The sequence below is a fragment of the Trachypithecus francoisi genome, unplaced genomic scaffold (assembly GCF_009764315.1).
Source record: "Trachypithecus francoisi isolate TF-2019V2 unplaced genomic scaffold, Tfra_2.0 Lachesis_group3, whole genome shotgun sequence".
In the NCBI taxonomy this organism is placed as follows: domain Eukaryota; kingdom Metazoa; phylum Chordata; class Mammalia; order Primates; family Cercopithecidae; genus Trachypithecus; species Trachypithecus francoisi.
Genome location: NW_022681468.1, coordinates 52,460,643 through 52,477,504, shown reverse-complemented (window position 1 = coordinate 52,477,504; position 16,862 = coordinate 52,460,643). Strand labels below are relative to the sequence as shown.

At 40.1% G+C, this 16,862-nt stretch overlaps 1 protein-coding gene, 1 long non-coding RNA gene and 1 pseudogene across 8 annotated transcripts in view; 2 read left to right on the top strand and 1 right to left on the bottom strand.

Annotated features, from left to right (window-relative positions):
- FERMT2 (fermitin family member 2) overlaps positions 1–16,862 on the bottom strand; it is a 99,933-nt gene that overhangs the window by 49,200 nt on the left and 33,871 nt on the right. The gene's annotated exons all lie outside the window — the stretch shown is intronic.
- Positions 1,789–2,507, top strand: LOC117069636 (annotated as a pseudogene). The gene has a single exon (XR_004431613.1). The product of XR_004431613.1 is annotated as a 60S ribosomal protein L9-like (transcript).
- LOC117069637 lies at positions 9,125–9,554 on the top strand. Its single transcript, XR_004431614.1, has 2 exons — positions 9,125–9,170; positions 9,471–9,554. It is a non-coding gene; the product is annotated as an uncharacterized LOC117069637 (long non-coding RNA).

Below are 16,862 nucleotides of genomic sequence, written 5' to 3'. Positions count from 1 at the left end.
AAGCACCAATCTAGGTACTGCTGTGAGGAGTTTTTGCAAATGAATTAAGATTACTTATTAACTCATTTTAGGGAGATTATCCTGGGTTATCTGGGTGAACCCAATGTAATCACATGAGGCCTCAGAACAGCAGAGGCAGGCAGAAGAGAGATGAGACAGGAATGGTCAGATAAATTCCGAGAGAAGACCTTGACTTGCTGTTACTGGCTTTGAAGATAGAGGAAGGGGGCCACAAGCAATGTGGAGAGCCTTTAGGAGTTGAGAATGACCCCTGGCAGACAAGCCAGAGGGAACCTTAGTCTTACAATCACACAGAACCAAAGTCTATCACGCAAAATTCATTCTCAGAGCCTCCAGGAAGGAACGCAGTCCCGCTGACACCTTAACTTCAGCCACTAAAGACTCTACAGAGGACACAGGTGAGCCACTGTGTATACACACCTTTAACCTACAGCGACTGTGAGATAAATTCGTGCTGTTTCAGGCTGCTAAACTTATGGTAACTTGTTATGGCAGCAATGCAACACTAACAAACCTAACAGGAAAGACAAGAGACCAAACAAAAAAATAACTTACGAGAAACAGACATGATACAGACTACAGAGAACAAAACACAACATGCTTAATGAAGAGGCTGAGAAAAAGACAATGACATCTAGAAGAGATAAACAGGAGAATATAAAAAACAATGAGAGGTGGTGTTCATGCCTGTAATCCCAGCACTTTGGGAGGCCGAGGTGGGTGGATCACCTGAGGTCAGGAGTTCAAGACCAGCCTGGCCAACTTGGTGAAACCCTGTCTCTACTAAAAATACAAAAAAATTAGCTGAGCGTGGTGGAGTGTGCCTGTAGTCCCAGTTACTCAGGAGGCTGAGGCAGGAGAATTGCTTGAACCCAGGAGGTGGAGGTTGCAGTGAGCCCAGATCGCACCACTGCACTCCAGCCTGGGCAACAACAGCAAAACTCTGTCTCAAAAAAAAAAAAAAAAAAGAGATTAAGAAAGAGACTTTAGATATTAACAATGGAGGGGGAAGGGTCCTTTCCATTTATTTTCACTATTCTGTTGAAGTATAGCTTATATAAAGTCCACAAATCTTAAATATATTTAAGAATACCTGTGTACAAACATCCAGATAGAAATATAAAACACTGAAAACTGGCCAGGCGCAGTGGCTCATGCTTGTAATCCCAGCACTTTGGGAGGCCGAGGCGGGTGGATTACCCAAAGTCAGGAGTTCGAGACCAGCCTAGGCAACATGGTGAAACCCTGTCTCTATTAAAAATACAAAAATTAGCCAGGCATGGTTGTGAGTGCCTGTAATCCCAGCTACTTCGGGAGGCTGAGGCAGGAGAATCACTTGAACCCGGGAGATGGAGGTTGCAGTGAGCTGAGGTCACACCACTGTACTCTAGCCTGGGTGGCAGAGTAAGACTCTGTCTCAAAAAAAAACCCAAAAAAACAAAAAAAACCCAAAACACTGAAAATTAAAATGTGATAGCCACCAAAAAAAAAAAAAAGGTCAAGCAAGTGGATCCATCCAAGAACAATGTCTGACTAACAGTAACAGAGAGAAGAAAGAAAACGAAGAGGAGGAAATTATCAAGGAAATAATATTATGAAACAACTCCCCATAAATACAAGCAGTATCCCCTGATCAGAAGTCTCCAGCACAATGAATGAAAATAAAACCCTAACCAGGTAGGGCACGTTGTTACAAAATTTCAAAATGGCAGGGAAAAGAACAGATCCCAAAAGTTTCCAGTGAGAAAAGGCAGTCAACAAAAAAGATTAAAAATAAAACTCAAGCTTTTTTTGCTGCGTCTACTGCAAGAATGAAGACCATTCTCAGCAATCAGACTGTCGACATTCCAGAAAATGTTGACATTACTCTGAAGGGACGCACAGTTATTGTGAAGGGCCCCAGAGGAACCCTGCGGAGGGACTTCAATCACATCAATGTAGAACTCAGTCTTCTTGGAAAGAAAAAAAAGAGGCTTCGGGTTGACAAATGGTGGGGTAACAGAAAGGAACTGGCTACCGTTCAGACTATTTGTAGTCATGTACAGAACATGATCAAGGGTGGTTACACTGGGTTTCCGTTACAAGATGAGGTCTGTGTATGCTCACTTCCCCATCAACGTCGTTATCCAGGAGAATGGGTCTCTTGTTGAAATCCGAAATTTCTTGGGTGAAAAATACATCCGCAGAGTTTGGATGAGACCAGGTGTTGCTTGTTCAGTATCTCAAGCCCAGAAAGACGAATTAATCCTTGAAGGAAATGACATTGAGCTTGTTTCAAATTCAGCGGCTTTGATTTCAGCAAGTCACAACAGTTAAAAACAAGGATATTAGGAAATTTTTGGATGGTATCTATGTCTCTGAAAAAGGAACTGTTCAGCAGGCTGATGAATAAGATCTAAGAGTTATCCAGCTACAGAAAGAAGATGCCAGATGACTCCTAAGACCTACTTGTGATATTTAAATGATGCAATAAAACACCTGTTGATTTGGGGAAAAAAAAGAACCATAAAACAAACAAACTCAAGAACATTACTAGGAGGCCAGGCATGGTGGTCATGCCTGTAATCTCAGCACTTTGGGAGATGAAGGTGGGAGGGCTGCTTGAGGTCAGGAGCTCAAGACAAGTCTAGGCAACATAGTGGTACCCCATCTTTACAAAAAATTAAAAGATTAGGCAGGCATGGTAGTACACGCCTGTAGTCCCAGTTACTTGAGAAGCTGAAGCAGGAAGATTGCTTGAGCCCAGGAGTTAGAGATTAGAGTGAGCTGTGATTGTGCCACTGCAGTCCAGCCTGGGCAACAGAGCAAGACCCTGTCTCTTAAGAAAAAAAAAAGAAAAGAAAAGAAAAAAAAAAAAGAAAACTATCAGGACTATTAACAGCAACACTGGAAGCCAAAAGATAATTTAACAATGACTTCCAAATTCTGAGGGAAAAATAATTTTTGATCCAACAACTCTATTAAAGGGCAGAATAAAGACAAACACAGTATCTCAAAAACTTACATCCCACTCACCTTTTTCTTACTGTCCTGATGGAGAATATATTCCACCAACATAAGAGAGCAAATTAACACTGGGGAAAACTCAAAGATAAAATACAAGAGAGAAGAGAAGATAATGCTGAAGGTAAGTCCTAGGGCTGTGACTTTCCACCTTGGCCAAGAAAATATCTACCCCAGAGTGCAAGAAGATGTCTAGGAAGAAAAAAAGAAAAGTGGGGAGTTTGACTATAATCTGAAAATGTATTTGATCATGTTGAAAATTAAGGAGAATAACAGAAAGTAAACAAATCAGCAACAGATACATGTTGCAAAAGTAGCAAATGATAAAAAGACATACGACACTTTCGGAAGCAAAGATGGGAAAACTGCTTGAGACCCCAGGAGTAAGAAACCAGCCTGGCGCCTGAAATCCCAGCACTTTGGGAGGCTGAGGTGGGTGGATCACCTGCAGTCAGGAGTTTGCAACCAGCCTGGCCAACATAGTGAAACCCCATCTCTACTAAAAATACAAAAACTAAGCTGGGTACAGTGGCTCATGCCTGTAATCTCAGCACTTTGGGAGGCCAAGGTGGGCGGATCACCTAAGGTCAGGAGTTCAAGACTAGCCTGGCCAACGTGGTGAAACCCCACATCCACTAAAAATAAAAACATTAGCTGGGCATGGTGGCATGCACCTATAATCCCAGCTACTAAAGAGGCTGAGACAGGAGAAATGCTTGAACCTGGGAGGTGGAGGTTGTAGGGAGCCAAGATCATGCCATTGCACTCCAGCCTGGGTGACAGATAGACTCTGTCTCAGAAAAAACAAACAAAAAAACAAAAATTAGCCAGGCGTGGTGGCATGTGCCTGTAATCCCAGCTACTCGGCAGGCTGAGGCATAAGAATCTCTTGAACCTGGGAGGTGGAGGTTGCAGTGAGCCGAGACTGCACCACTGCACTCCAGCCTAGGTGACAGAGCAGGACTCTTCTTAAAAAAAAAAAAAAAAAGAAAAAAAAAGAAAGAAAAGAAACCAGCCTGGGAAATATGGTGAGACCCCACCTCTAAAAGGAGGGGGGGAAAAAAAGGCATATGAGATAGGAAAGGTAAAAATACACATTTTGGCTCAGAAAGTAAACATGTCTGCTTTGTTAATGTCAACAATGCCAGTGATTCAGCCAAAAATTATAACAGTTATAATAAAGAAGAAAGGGCTGAGGCCAGGTGAGGTGGCTCATGCCTGCAATCTCCAGCACTTTGGGAGGCCAGGGCAGGTGGATCACTTGAGATCAGGTGTTCAAGACCAGCCTGACCAACATGGTGAAACCTCGTCTCTACTAAAAATACAAAATTAGCTGGGTGTAGTGGAGTGCACTTGTAATTCCAGCTACTCAGGAGGTTGAGGCAGGAGAATTGCTTGAACCAGGGAGGTGGAAGTTTCAGTGAGCCGAGATTGTGCTACTGCACTCCAGCCTGGGGGACAGAGCGAGACTTAATCTCAAAAAAAAAAAAAAAGGATTGAGTGGAAAAACATCAACAGATATCTAAAATTGATAAGAAGTAACACTATAAGCACATATTTAGAATTATGAAAATGAAAGCCAGAAACAGTAAAATAGTAGAAAGTGGTAGAGAATGCAACCAGGCACTGGGGAGAAATCAGGCAGTAAAGTAGTTTCATGGTACAAGCCTTTTTTACTTTAATTCTGCATTTATTGCTTTGATTAAAAAATAATTTTAAAAAATCTTTCTGCTTACTAAATAAAGAATGCATTGGAAAGAACAAGAATGGATAAAGGAGACTGCTTAGGAGGCTCCCGGAGCAGGAAGAGGTGGTGGCTGGAATACCGGAGGAGTGGAGGGTGGAGATGGAGAGATGTGGGAAGACTGAAGACATACCCTTGAGGCAAAACAAACATTTGGAGGTGATAATGAGATGTGTAGGTGAGGAAGAGGGCAATGCTAAGGACGACTCCCATGTGTCTGGTATGTGTACCTGGGATGGAGGAGCCTTTTACTACTATGGTGATTGCTTGGGGGAAGGCGGACAAGGGGGAGGAGGGGGCACAGAGATTTGGAAAGGAATACCATGAGTTCAGCCTTGAGTGTGTTCAGTTCAAAATTTTGGTTAAAGAAGTGGTTTTGTTATTATACGTAATGCTTCAATGAGCATATGATGGCTTTCTAAGAAAGATGCAAGGCTAGAAGAATATCTAGGAAGAATGAAGAATGGAGGATTTCAAGTCAGCTGGGGTAACAGGAACTTGATTTACTCTCCTGTTTTATTTAAACAATAAGAAATAAAGGAAAAGAAAAACACTTTCAGACATTAGGCAACACGATGCACAAAAGAAAGACTAAAAGGATGAACTGAGTGCACCAGCTTACTGCCTGTGGGCAGGAGAGGGGCGCATGGGGCCTGGTCTTGCAGAGTTGAGAGATCTGGAATGGCATTCAGGTATGACAAGGTGGCTAGAACGTGTGGGGCAGGGGACAGGAGAGAAGGGAGCTCCACGTAGAGTGCTCCAGAGGTCTGCAGAGGTGTTTCCTGGAGTCTAGCTGAATCCTATTTGTGCATTTGTTAAGAGGAAGCTACCAGAGACTGCAGAAAGAATCAACGGCTAAAAGAGTTAATGTTCCCATCAAGGAGAGCAGAAAGACCTCTACACAGAGTACTGAGAAGAACCCTCGGAAGACTATGACCTCAGTAATGAGGCTAAATTAGTCCTAAGGCTAATATTGCCTCTGGTCTACCCTAATAAAGCTTCAAAGCAAAAGAATCCAACTAATTCCAAGTAATTTGGTGACCAGAAAAAAAAGTCAAGACTACTCAATACAAAAAAATCCAGCCACTATGACGCATAACAACACACAGCCAGGAGTAAAGAGTGGGGGCGGGGAAGCACAAATAACTCAGATGATAGATAAAAAATACTGAAATAGCTATATAAAGATATTCCATGTTTAAGAAACTAGAAGAAAACAAACATAATAAAGAGAAAAATGAAAAATCTATATAAAAATGAAGCCAAAATCAAACTTCTAGTGATGAAAAATACATCTCAAATGAAAAAGGCACTGGATGGGATTAACAGCAGATTAGCAGCAGAAAGATCAATAAACTCGAAGATATGAATAAACCTTAAAAACATGATTTCAGGACACATCATAATCAAATTGCTGATAACCAGGGTAAAGATAAAATCTTCCAGGGCAGACATAAAACATAGAGGAACAATAATAGACTTCTCTGAAATTATGCACACTAGAAGACAACTGAGGGACATCAATTACTGGGGGGTGGGGGGAAATTTAGAATTCTTCTCCCAGCTGCAGTATCTTTCAAAAATGAAGGGAAAATCAAAACTTTTTTTTTTTTTTTTTTTGAGACAGGGTCTCACTTGGTTGCCCAATTTGGGGGCAGTGACACAATCTCAACTCACTACAACATTTGCCTTCCAGGCTCAAGCGATCCTCCTCGCTTAACCTTCCCGCTTAACCTCCCGAGCAGCTGGAACTACACGTGCATGCCAATATGCCCAGCTAATTTTTTGGTATTTTTTGGAGATGGGGTTTCGCTATGTTGCCCAGGCTGGTCTCGAACTCCTGGGCTCAAGTGATCTTTGGCTTCCCAAAGTGCTGGGACTATGTGTAGGCATGAGCCACTGTGCCTGGATCAAATCAAAACTTTTACAAACAAAAGGTCAAAACTTCATTACCAGTAGACTTGCACTATAAAAAGAGAGGCATATGAAGTTCTTCAGGTAGAAGAAAAAGGAGACCACATGGAAAGGATACTTACAAAGAGCACTGAAAAATGGGAAATACGTGATATGAAAGACCATTTTGCTCATTTTAAAATACTTTACTGCTTTGGGGGAAAACAACATTTAGGGTTTAGCATATATAGGAGTAAAATACATGACACAAAAAGGACAGGAAGGAAGAAATGAAACTAAACTGCTGTAAAGTTATACTATGTGTGAAGTAGTATATTATTTGAAGGTAGACTGTGATTAAGTTAAAGTCATATACTGTAAACCCTAGAGCAACCACTAAAATGGCAAAATGAAGGTCGTAATAGCTAGTAATTCACAAGTGGAGATCAATGTAATCAAAACACCTCCCGCCCCCAAAAAACAACCCCACCAAAAACCCCTTAATCTACTAGAAAGGAAGGAAACAGAAAAGAAATGGGACAACAGAGATCACAAATTGGTCTTCACCAAAATGAAAACTTTTGCTCTTAGAAAACACTGTTAATGAAATGGTAAGCCACAGACTGTGAGAAAATATTTGCAAAACATATCCAATAAAATTTCCATATCTGGGATATGCAAAGAATGCTTACAACACAATTACATGACAGCCTAATTTAAAAGACAGGCAGGCGAAGGATTCAAACAGACACCTCACCATTATATGGGTGGCAATTAAGCACATGAATAGATGCTCAACAACATTAGTCACTAGGGTAATGTGAATTAAAGCCACAAGGAGATAGGCTCTGACACCTGCTAGAATACCCCAAACTGAAAAATGTTTCAAGGACACAGAGCAACTGAAACTCTCAAGTACTGACAGGCAGAATGCAAAATAGTACAGTCACTTTGGAAAAGAATTTGACTATTTATTACAAGGTGAAACATCCACTTATCATATGACCCGGAAACCTACTCATAGCTTTTACTGCTCTTGAGTAAATACCTATGTTCACAAAGACCTGTAAGTGAATGGTCACAGAAGCTTTTTAAAAAATTAAAAGCCCCAGCCCTTCCACTGGTGAATGGATAAACAAATTACGGTATATCCATACAACAAAGTACTACTCAGTAATAAAACGGCGTTGATAACACACAATAATATGGGTGAAGGTCAGAAGCATTATGCTAAGTAGAAAAAGCCATACAGAAAAGACCAAATACTGTAGGATTCCATTTATATGACATTTTAGAAAAGCAAGACTATAGTGGTAGAAGGCAGATAAGTGGTTGGCAGAGGTCAGAAGGGTAAAGAGGACTGCCAGAAGAGGGGCATGCGGGGACTATCCTATATCTTGCTGGTGGTCCATTAGTCAAAATGCACTGAATTTTGCCATTACGATTATTTTACCTTAAATTATACTGTAACAAAACTGATCAAAACGATAAATAAAATTAAAGGACACGGCTTATAAGATGTCCCTTGGGTCCTCTCCTTAATAAAAATTTCATTTTTTATTTCTTTAAACTCCTGGCTCTATTGCTCAGTTTGACTGACTAAATACTAAAAAGGGCATTTGGCAGGTCTGCTGACAGGCTAACTGACCTGCCATTTCTCAGCCCTCTTGCTTGCGGCTAGTATAAGGAAACTGGAAAAGTTAAGTGATATTCATGTTTTCCCAGTCTCCCTTGCAGCTAAGGGCAGTCATATGACCTAAGGTGGGCCAGCAGGATGTGAGGGTGGCGTCCGGGATGTTTTGCTTTGCTGTTAGGACACAGGTGTGGAAGAGAGGTGGATACTCCGCCTCCGGAATTCAGCTATAGGTTGAGCACCCCTAACCTGACTAAAATGCTCCAATGAGCATTTCCTTTGAATGTCACACTGGCAGTCATAAAGTTTCGAATTTTGGAGCATTTCAAATTTCAGATGAGGGCTACTCAATCCATGTATGCCTGGAGCTCTAGGAAGCATCTTACAATCATGAGGCCAACCTGACATGCTGAGGGGTGAGGAACTGAGGGATGGAAAGAGTTTGTCCGTGAAGACACAACTGAACAACGAATCCAGTTCCAGCAACCACTTCATTTTCTCAAGTAACTTCTTACATGAAAAAGAAGGCTCTTATTAGTTTAACGCACTGTTAAATCTAGATTTCTGGCCGGCATGATAGGTAACGCCTGTAATCCCAGCACTTTGGGAGGCTGAGGCAGGTGGATCACTTGAGGTCAGGAGTCCAGGACCAGCCTGGCCAACAAGCCGAAATTCCACCTCTGCTAAAAATACAAAAATTAGCAGGGTGTGGTGGGGGGACCTGTAATCCCAGCTACTCAGGAGGCTGTGGCAGAATTGCTTGAACCTGGGAGGTGGAGGCTGCAGTACAAAAAAGTAGTTTAAGTGACTCGTTTCCTTTTCATCTTTATTTAAAAATCCCTCATGCCTGTAATCCCAGCACTTTGGGAGGCCAAGGTGGGCAGATCGTGAGGTCAAGGGATCGAGACTATCCTGCAAAGACGGTGAAACCATCTCTACTAAAAATACAAAAATTAGCTGGGTGTGGTGGCGCACGCCTGTAGTCCTAGCTACTTGGGAGGCTGAGGCAGGAGAACTGCTTAAGCCCAGGAGGCGGTGACTGCAGTGAGCCGAGATTGCACCACTGTACTCCAGCCTGGCAACAGAGCAAGACTCCATCTCAAAAAAAAAAGGGGGGGGGGAGGGGGCCAGGTGCGGGGGCTCACGCCTGTAATCCCAACACTTTGGGAGGCTGAGGCGGGTGGATCACGAGGTCAGGAGATTGAGACCATCCTGGCTAACAGAGTAAAACCCCGTCTCTACCAAAGATACAAAAAATTAGCCGGGTATGGTGGTGGGCGTCTGCAGTCCCAGCTACTTGGGAGGCTGAAGCAGTAGAATGGTGTGAACTCGGGAGGCAGAGCTTGCAGTGAGCTGAGATCGCGCCACTGCACTCCAGCCTGGGTGACAGAGCAAGACTCTGTCTAAAAAAAAAAAAACCCAATCTTTATTGTTACCACTAAGACAAACCTTTTGTACAGAGTTCTTACGTACAGCTTAATTTACCTAAACCACTTTAATAATTACAAAAAATTTTAAAGCCCAACTGAGCTTCAGTCAGTCTGAGTTCTATTCCACTAGCATTTTGTGCTTCTCTATCCCTATCAGATAGATTCTTCTTCACAAGGCTAGAACAGAAAGAGAAAAAAACAGGAATGAATTAGCATATATCTAATGCGGAAAGACCCAAATGACATGTCCTATTGATAATATAGAATGGTCATAAGCTCTAAACACAAAATATGTTCTTTCATAGTAGTTCTCTGTCGATTGTCAGATTTTGGGAGAAACTTTCATTTCCTCTCAATAAGGCTCTTCATTTGTGAAGCCTGCGTGCCAGAATACATTACATTAAAAAAAAGACTTTCTTTGCCAAAAGTCTTTCTGTCCAAAAGAAAAGGAAAATGCAACAAAAATTTCATTTAATTATTACACAGAAGCACTGATCTGAAAGTACGTTTTTGAAAGAAAAAAATTATTATACAGAAGCATTTTCTCAACAGTTAAATTATAAAAGATAATTTTTACCAAATTAAAAGCTTGGAAATGTCAGTGTTCAGCAAAAGTAGGTATTTCCCTTTAAATGGTGTTCTGCTGGTCTTGCATCACTGTCCTTTTTCAGTGGTTGGCACACCCTTCACATTTATTTGGTAATCTTAGGTAACAATGTATTTTGGTAGCAATGGAAATGTCCTCATCTTTCTTAGTTTTAATTCTACTGCTCATACATTAAGTAAACAAAAGCCACAAAAGGAGACACAAGAGAGTTAAATTAATTAAGTCACAATGACCACTACTTAGTGACTTCATTTTAATTTGGGGGAAATATTTAATAACTTGGGTTGAAAATTAAGTAATCTAAAACAATCAATAGAAAAAAACCCTAATTATTCCTGGGAAGAGTTATACACTGTCACTTCAGTGTTCAGTTTCAGTGGTGAAAAAAAATAATAAACCGCTAGAGTAATGTTTCCCATAATGTAACTCGGGGGTTGGCAAACTTTTTCCATAAAGATAGTAAATATTTTAGGGTATGCAGCTCTACTCAACACTGCTGCTGGAACGCAAAAGCAACCGCAGACAATACCTAAGCCAATGAATGTAGCTGTATTCCAACATAACTTTATTTATGAACATGGGAATTTGAATTTTTATAATTCTCACAGCATAAAAATATTCTTTTAATTTTCCTTAACCATTAAAAAAATGTAAAAGCCTAATTATAATTCGTTCCTGAGCTACACAAAAGCAGGCTGCAGGCCAGAGTTTGCCAACACAATTTAATCACTTGGCAAATCAACTACCCTTCCCTCTTTCCTAACACACATATGAAAATTTTATAACTTCCAAGAAATATTTTATAGCAATAACAGTGTTAAATTATGTATTAAATATGCATTTATTAAATATATATTACATTATTATCTAAGGCCAATTAGCTGTTTTCTTATTTATTTCTGTAGCCAAACCTCAACTGTATAACTATTTGACTGCATCTTCACACCCTAGTTTTTCTCCCGGTTTCCTCCAAATGGGGACCCCCATCTTAGGAACCCTGCTCTGTGATACTGACCCCCGCCGTACCCCCAGTTCTTCATGATGTTAAGTAGACTGCAGCATAGAGCCTGTTATCAGATACCCCTCTTCCCTGTCGTGCTGCCAGCATGTGAAGACATCTATATATTCACACATGTCAAGTACTTGGACTCTCACCAAACACTGTGATCATCTAAATTTTATGTATCTCCTAGATTTCTGAAATCTGTGTCCTTGGTATCTGCTCCTTCATGTAAACATGACTAGTCTGTAAAGCACAATCCCCTTTGTTTCGGACAATTTCATAATCAAGTGCCTTAGTTCTTGGAGTATTCTCTAATATATCTACAAATAAAATTACCACTCATTAAGACCCTCTCTTTTCTGTAGAAAAGACTTTAGTCTTATTAACGTATCAAAATCTTATGTAAATTTCTACCCATTAATACTGATAGTTCACAGACCCTTAACAGCTGTTAAGACTGTTTAGAGGAAATATAATGTAACTACCCAATGGAGCAGAAATTCCCTGAACATCCTGTAACAGATCACTACTTTTTTTTTTTGAGACAGAATCTTACTTTGTTGCACAGGCTGGAGAGCAGTGGCATGATCTTGGCTCACTGCGACCTCCACCTCCCGGGTTCAAGTGATTCTCCTGCCTCGGCCTCTCAAGTAGCTGGGACCACAGGTGCCACCATGTCCGGCTACCTTTTGTATTTTTAGTAGAGACGGGGTTTCACCATGTTGGCCAAGCTGGTCTTGAACTCCTGGCCTCAAGTGATCTGCCTGCCTCGGCCTCCCAAAGTGCTGGGATTATAGGTGTGAGCCACCATGCCTGGTCATAGATCCTTACTTTCCATTCGATCCCAGTGATAGGATTAACCGATCCTTATTTCTGTATTCTATCATTTTTTCCTCTTATTCATTCAATTAATGTTCTCTAAGGCCATACCCTATGCTGAGAATACAAAGATGGAAAGGCATGTTTCTGACTTTAGAAGTTTCCATTCTAGAGAAAAACAAAAACATAAAAAGCTAAAGATGGTTTTGATCCTTTAATGAAAAATAGCTTTCTTGTTTATACAAATATTACATATTAAATTGTTAAAAACAGCAACAACAAACGATTGCAAAAGTATAAGAAAACAATTGGGGATAAAAAGCACATACTTGATAGATCACCCTGAGATAACCTCTGTCAACATTCTAGTGAAATACTTTCAAGTTTATCTCTAGGTGAATATTTAAACATAAATGGGATAATGTAGATACGCTTACTATATAGTATCTTTTTGTAATCTAAATTTCAAACATTGCAAATGCAAAATTCTAACACTATGAGATCCCCCAGGAGTAAATGGGCCAATATACTCAATGCATGGATGAGTGCTCTCACTGGATATGGCTTCTCTGTCCTTAGAAGCTGGATGTTGCTGCCACGTATGCCACTAGAATGAGGTATTTGCTATCCTGGCTTGAGTCACGAGTTCCTGACTCAAAGTTCTAGGAGACATTTCTGATGTGCATGTAACCTAGACCTGGCCAACTGCCTGCACTCTATCTATGAGGAGGGTTGGGAAACAACTATCTGGACTTTATGGTTTCACTAGGAGGGAGGTGGGCTTTGTCTCACACAACTCATAAGGTACGACATTTCCAAAACACAGAGCCAGAAGTTCAGATGCCATGCAGCCAAAAACAGTAGCAGTAGCAGCTGCAGCAGCAGCAGTACTAGTAGTACTAGTAGTAGTAGTAGTAGTAGTAGTAATGAAAGCCAACCACCCACTACAGAAATATTTAGGAAGGTGGAGCAATATTAGTGTAACAACCTGAAAATCTTCTCAACATCTAACTTCATTCTATACAGCAGAGAGTGGAATGAAGAATGAATGCATAGAACATTTTATAAGAAAAAATCTATGAGATTTGATGACAGCATGAGGCCAGTGAAGATAGGCATAAGGAAGTAAGGTATAAGGAGCTCTAGATTCTTGTCACAGACAGTGACAAGAACCACTTAGGTGGGTTCTTGTCACTCTCTGTGTGATCTTGGTCAAGTCACTTCCTAAGCTCCATTTGGTTAAAATTCCCACGCATTCTGGAGTTAAAGGCACTAGCAATTATAACAAAAAACAGGCTAGGTGTGGTGGGGCTCCTGCCTGTAATCCTACCGCTTTGGGAGGCAGAGGCAGGTGGGCTGCTTGAGCACAGAAGTTAAAGACCAGCCTGGGTAACATAGCAAGACCCTGTCTCTACAAAAAAATACAAAAATTAGCCAGGCATGGTGGTGCATGCCTGTGGTCCCAACTACTTGGGAGGCTGAGGCAGGAGGATTGCTTGAGCCCAAGAGGTCAAGGATGCAATGAGCTGTGTTCACACCACTGCACTCTAGCCTGGGTGACGGATCAAGACACTATCTCAAAAAGCAAAAAACAAAACAAAACAAAACAGGAAAAGATCTCCCCCCAAACAACAACCAATATTAAACTCAATGTCAAATGCTAAAAGCATTTCCATTTAAGTCAGGAACAACACAATAGTCATCATTACTGCTATTATGCAATACTGTGCTAGAGGTTTAATCGAATACCATAAGATAAAGAAATAAGATGTATAAAAATGGGAAAGGAAGAGAGAAAAGTTATTCTTTAGAAGAGATATGATTGTTTACATAGAAACTCCAAGAGAAGGCCGGGCGTGGTGGCTCATGCCTGCAACCCCAGCACTTTGGGAGGCCGAGGCAGGCAGATCCCCTGAGGTCGAAAGTTCCAGACCAGCCTGGCCAACATGGCAAAACCCCGTCTCTACTAAAAATACAAAAATTAGCCAAGTATGGTGGTGCGCAACTGTAGTCCCAGCTACTTGGGAGGCTGAGGCAGAAGAAGTAGTTGAACCCAGGAGATGGAGGTTGCAGTGAGCCAAGATATTACCATTGCACTCCAGACTGGGTGATGGAGGGAGACTCTGTCTCAAAATAAATAAATAAATAACAAAAAATAAATAAAAAGTAAAAAATAAGAAAATCCAAGGGAATCGATAAATTATCAGAATTTATCAAAGAGTACAGCAAGGTATCAGATATTAGATTATAAGAAAAAAATAAACAGCATTCCTAATAGCAGTATCCAATTAGAAAAAGTATAAAGCCCCTGGAAGAAACCTTTTTTTAAAAGGTACAATATCTTTTTAGATAAAATGTTATTTAAGGACAAAAAAGGTAACTTCAACAAAAGGAGACAGATTTTATTCATGAACGGAAAGATCTACATAAAATTAATGCATGCATTTCCAATCAATTACTATGGAATTTTCCCCGGAAATTAACAAACTGTTTCAAATTTCATATAGAAACATATAATTCCAAAATCAACTCACGCAATTCTGAAAAATAGCAAAGAAGGGGTACTTGCCCTACTAGATATAGAGATTTATTATGAAGCTACAGAAATTCAAACAGTATACTATCCATGTAAGGACATATAAATGGATCGATGGAAAAGAATAGAGCATACAAAAACAGATCCACACAACATGGAATTTTGGTTTATGACAGAGCTGACATGCTTATGTGGAGAAATAACAGACAATTCAATAAACAGTGTTGGCTAGCATTTTCTCCTAAAATATGCCATACTACATCTCTATTTCACAAAACACACAAAAGTAAATTTTAAGTAGATAAAAGTGGTAAATGTGAAAAACAAAACAATATGAGTACTAGCAGAAAATACAGATACCTGTAATTCAAAATAGGAACAGCTTTTTTAAATACTCCAAAAACACAAACCAATGTTAATGTCTACATGACCAAAAAAGACAAAAATAAAAAGTAAATAAAATTAATCATGAACAAAGGTTTAAGACATTAAACAGACCAGGAGAAATTATTTGCAGCACATATTAGAATTTATAAAGAACTACAAATCAATGGTGAAAGATGAAAGAATGGATGAACAGACACATGTCCACTTGAAAGCCTGCATACAGACGTTTACAGCAGCTTTATTCAAAACAAAGCAACCAAGATATCCTTTGGTAAGTGACTGGATAAATAAGCTGTGACACATCCAAAAGATGGAATATTATTTAGCACTAAAAAGAAATGAACTGGCCTGGTGTGGTGGTTCATGCTTGTAATCCCAGCACTTCGGTAGGTGGAGGTGGGTGGATCGCCTGTGGTCAGGAGTTCGAGACCAGCCTGGCCAACATGGTGAAATCCTATCTCTACTAAAAATACAAAAATTAGCCCGGCTTGGTGGCAGGCGCCTATAATCCCAGCTACTTGGGAGGCTGAGGCAGAAGAACTGCTTGAAGCCGGGAGGTGGAGGTTGCAGTGAGCCAAGATCGTGCCACTGCATTCCAGCCTGGGCAACACAACAAGATTCTGTCTCAAAAAAAGAAAAAAAGCAGCAGCAGCAGCAGCAGAAAAAAAAGAAATAAGCTATCGAGCCACAAAAACACATGGAGGAAAGTTAAATGCCTATTATGAAGTGAAAGAAACCAATATGAAAAGGCTACATACTGTATGAGTCCAAACATATGATATTCTGGAAAGGGCAAAACTAGGTAAAAGGATCATTGGTGGCGATGAGGCGAGAGGGAGGAATAGGCAGAGCACGGAGATTTTTTGGACCGTATACATGAGTATATATTTTTCCGAGCCCAAAGCATGTACAACACCAGAAGTGAACTCTAACGTAAACTACTGTCACTGAGTGATAACGATACGTCAATGTAGGTGCACCAGTTATAATAAAGGTACCACTCTGGTACAGATTTTGAGAGTGGGGAAGGTTGTGCATGTGTGAGGATAGAGGGTATGTGGGAACGAGTCTCTGTACTTTTGCTCAACTTTGCTGTGAACCTACAACTCCTGCAAAAACTAAAGTTTATTAATTTCTCAAAAATGGACAAACGATATAAACAATTAAAAAAAGGAACTTAGATGTCCAATAACGATTTAAAAACATACTTAGCTTTGTAAACTAAAACAAAATACTGTCTTTTTCTCTTGGAAACAAAACCAATAAAACAGACCATCATCAAGTGTTAGTGAGGATTTGAGGCAATGGGTTTTCATACATTGCTGGTTAGAATATAAACTGGTATAACCAACTGGAAGACAATTTGACAGTACTCTGAAATGAATTACGTATATATTTAAAACACAGCAATTTTACTTCTACTTCTAGGTGGATACTCGAGAGAAATTCTTGCACACACATACAAAACTGAGTAAGAAAATACCTACACGGTAATGGCAATAACATATACCATTTATGGATATATATACACAGAGATATGTGTCTGTGTGTGTCTGTGTATTTTACTGGATACACATTGAACTTATGATAGTAGTTGCTTTGTAAAGGGAAGTTAGAATGAGACTCAAGAATTTTACCAGTATTACTTTGACTTTAAGTCCTACTTGTCATTTGGCAAAATGACAAAATATCAACAATCATTAATTCTTGATAACGGGAATTTGGTATTCTTTGTACTTTTCTCTATTTTAATAATAATAATAATAAACCTGTTTCACATAAAAAA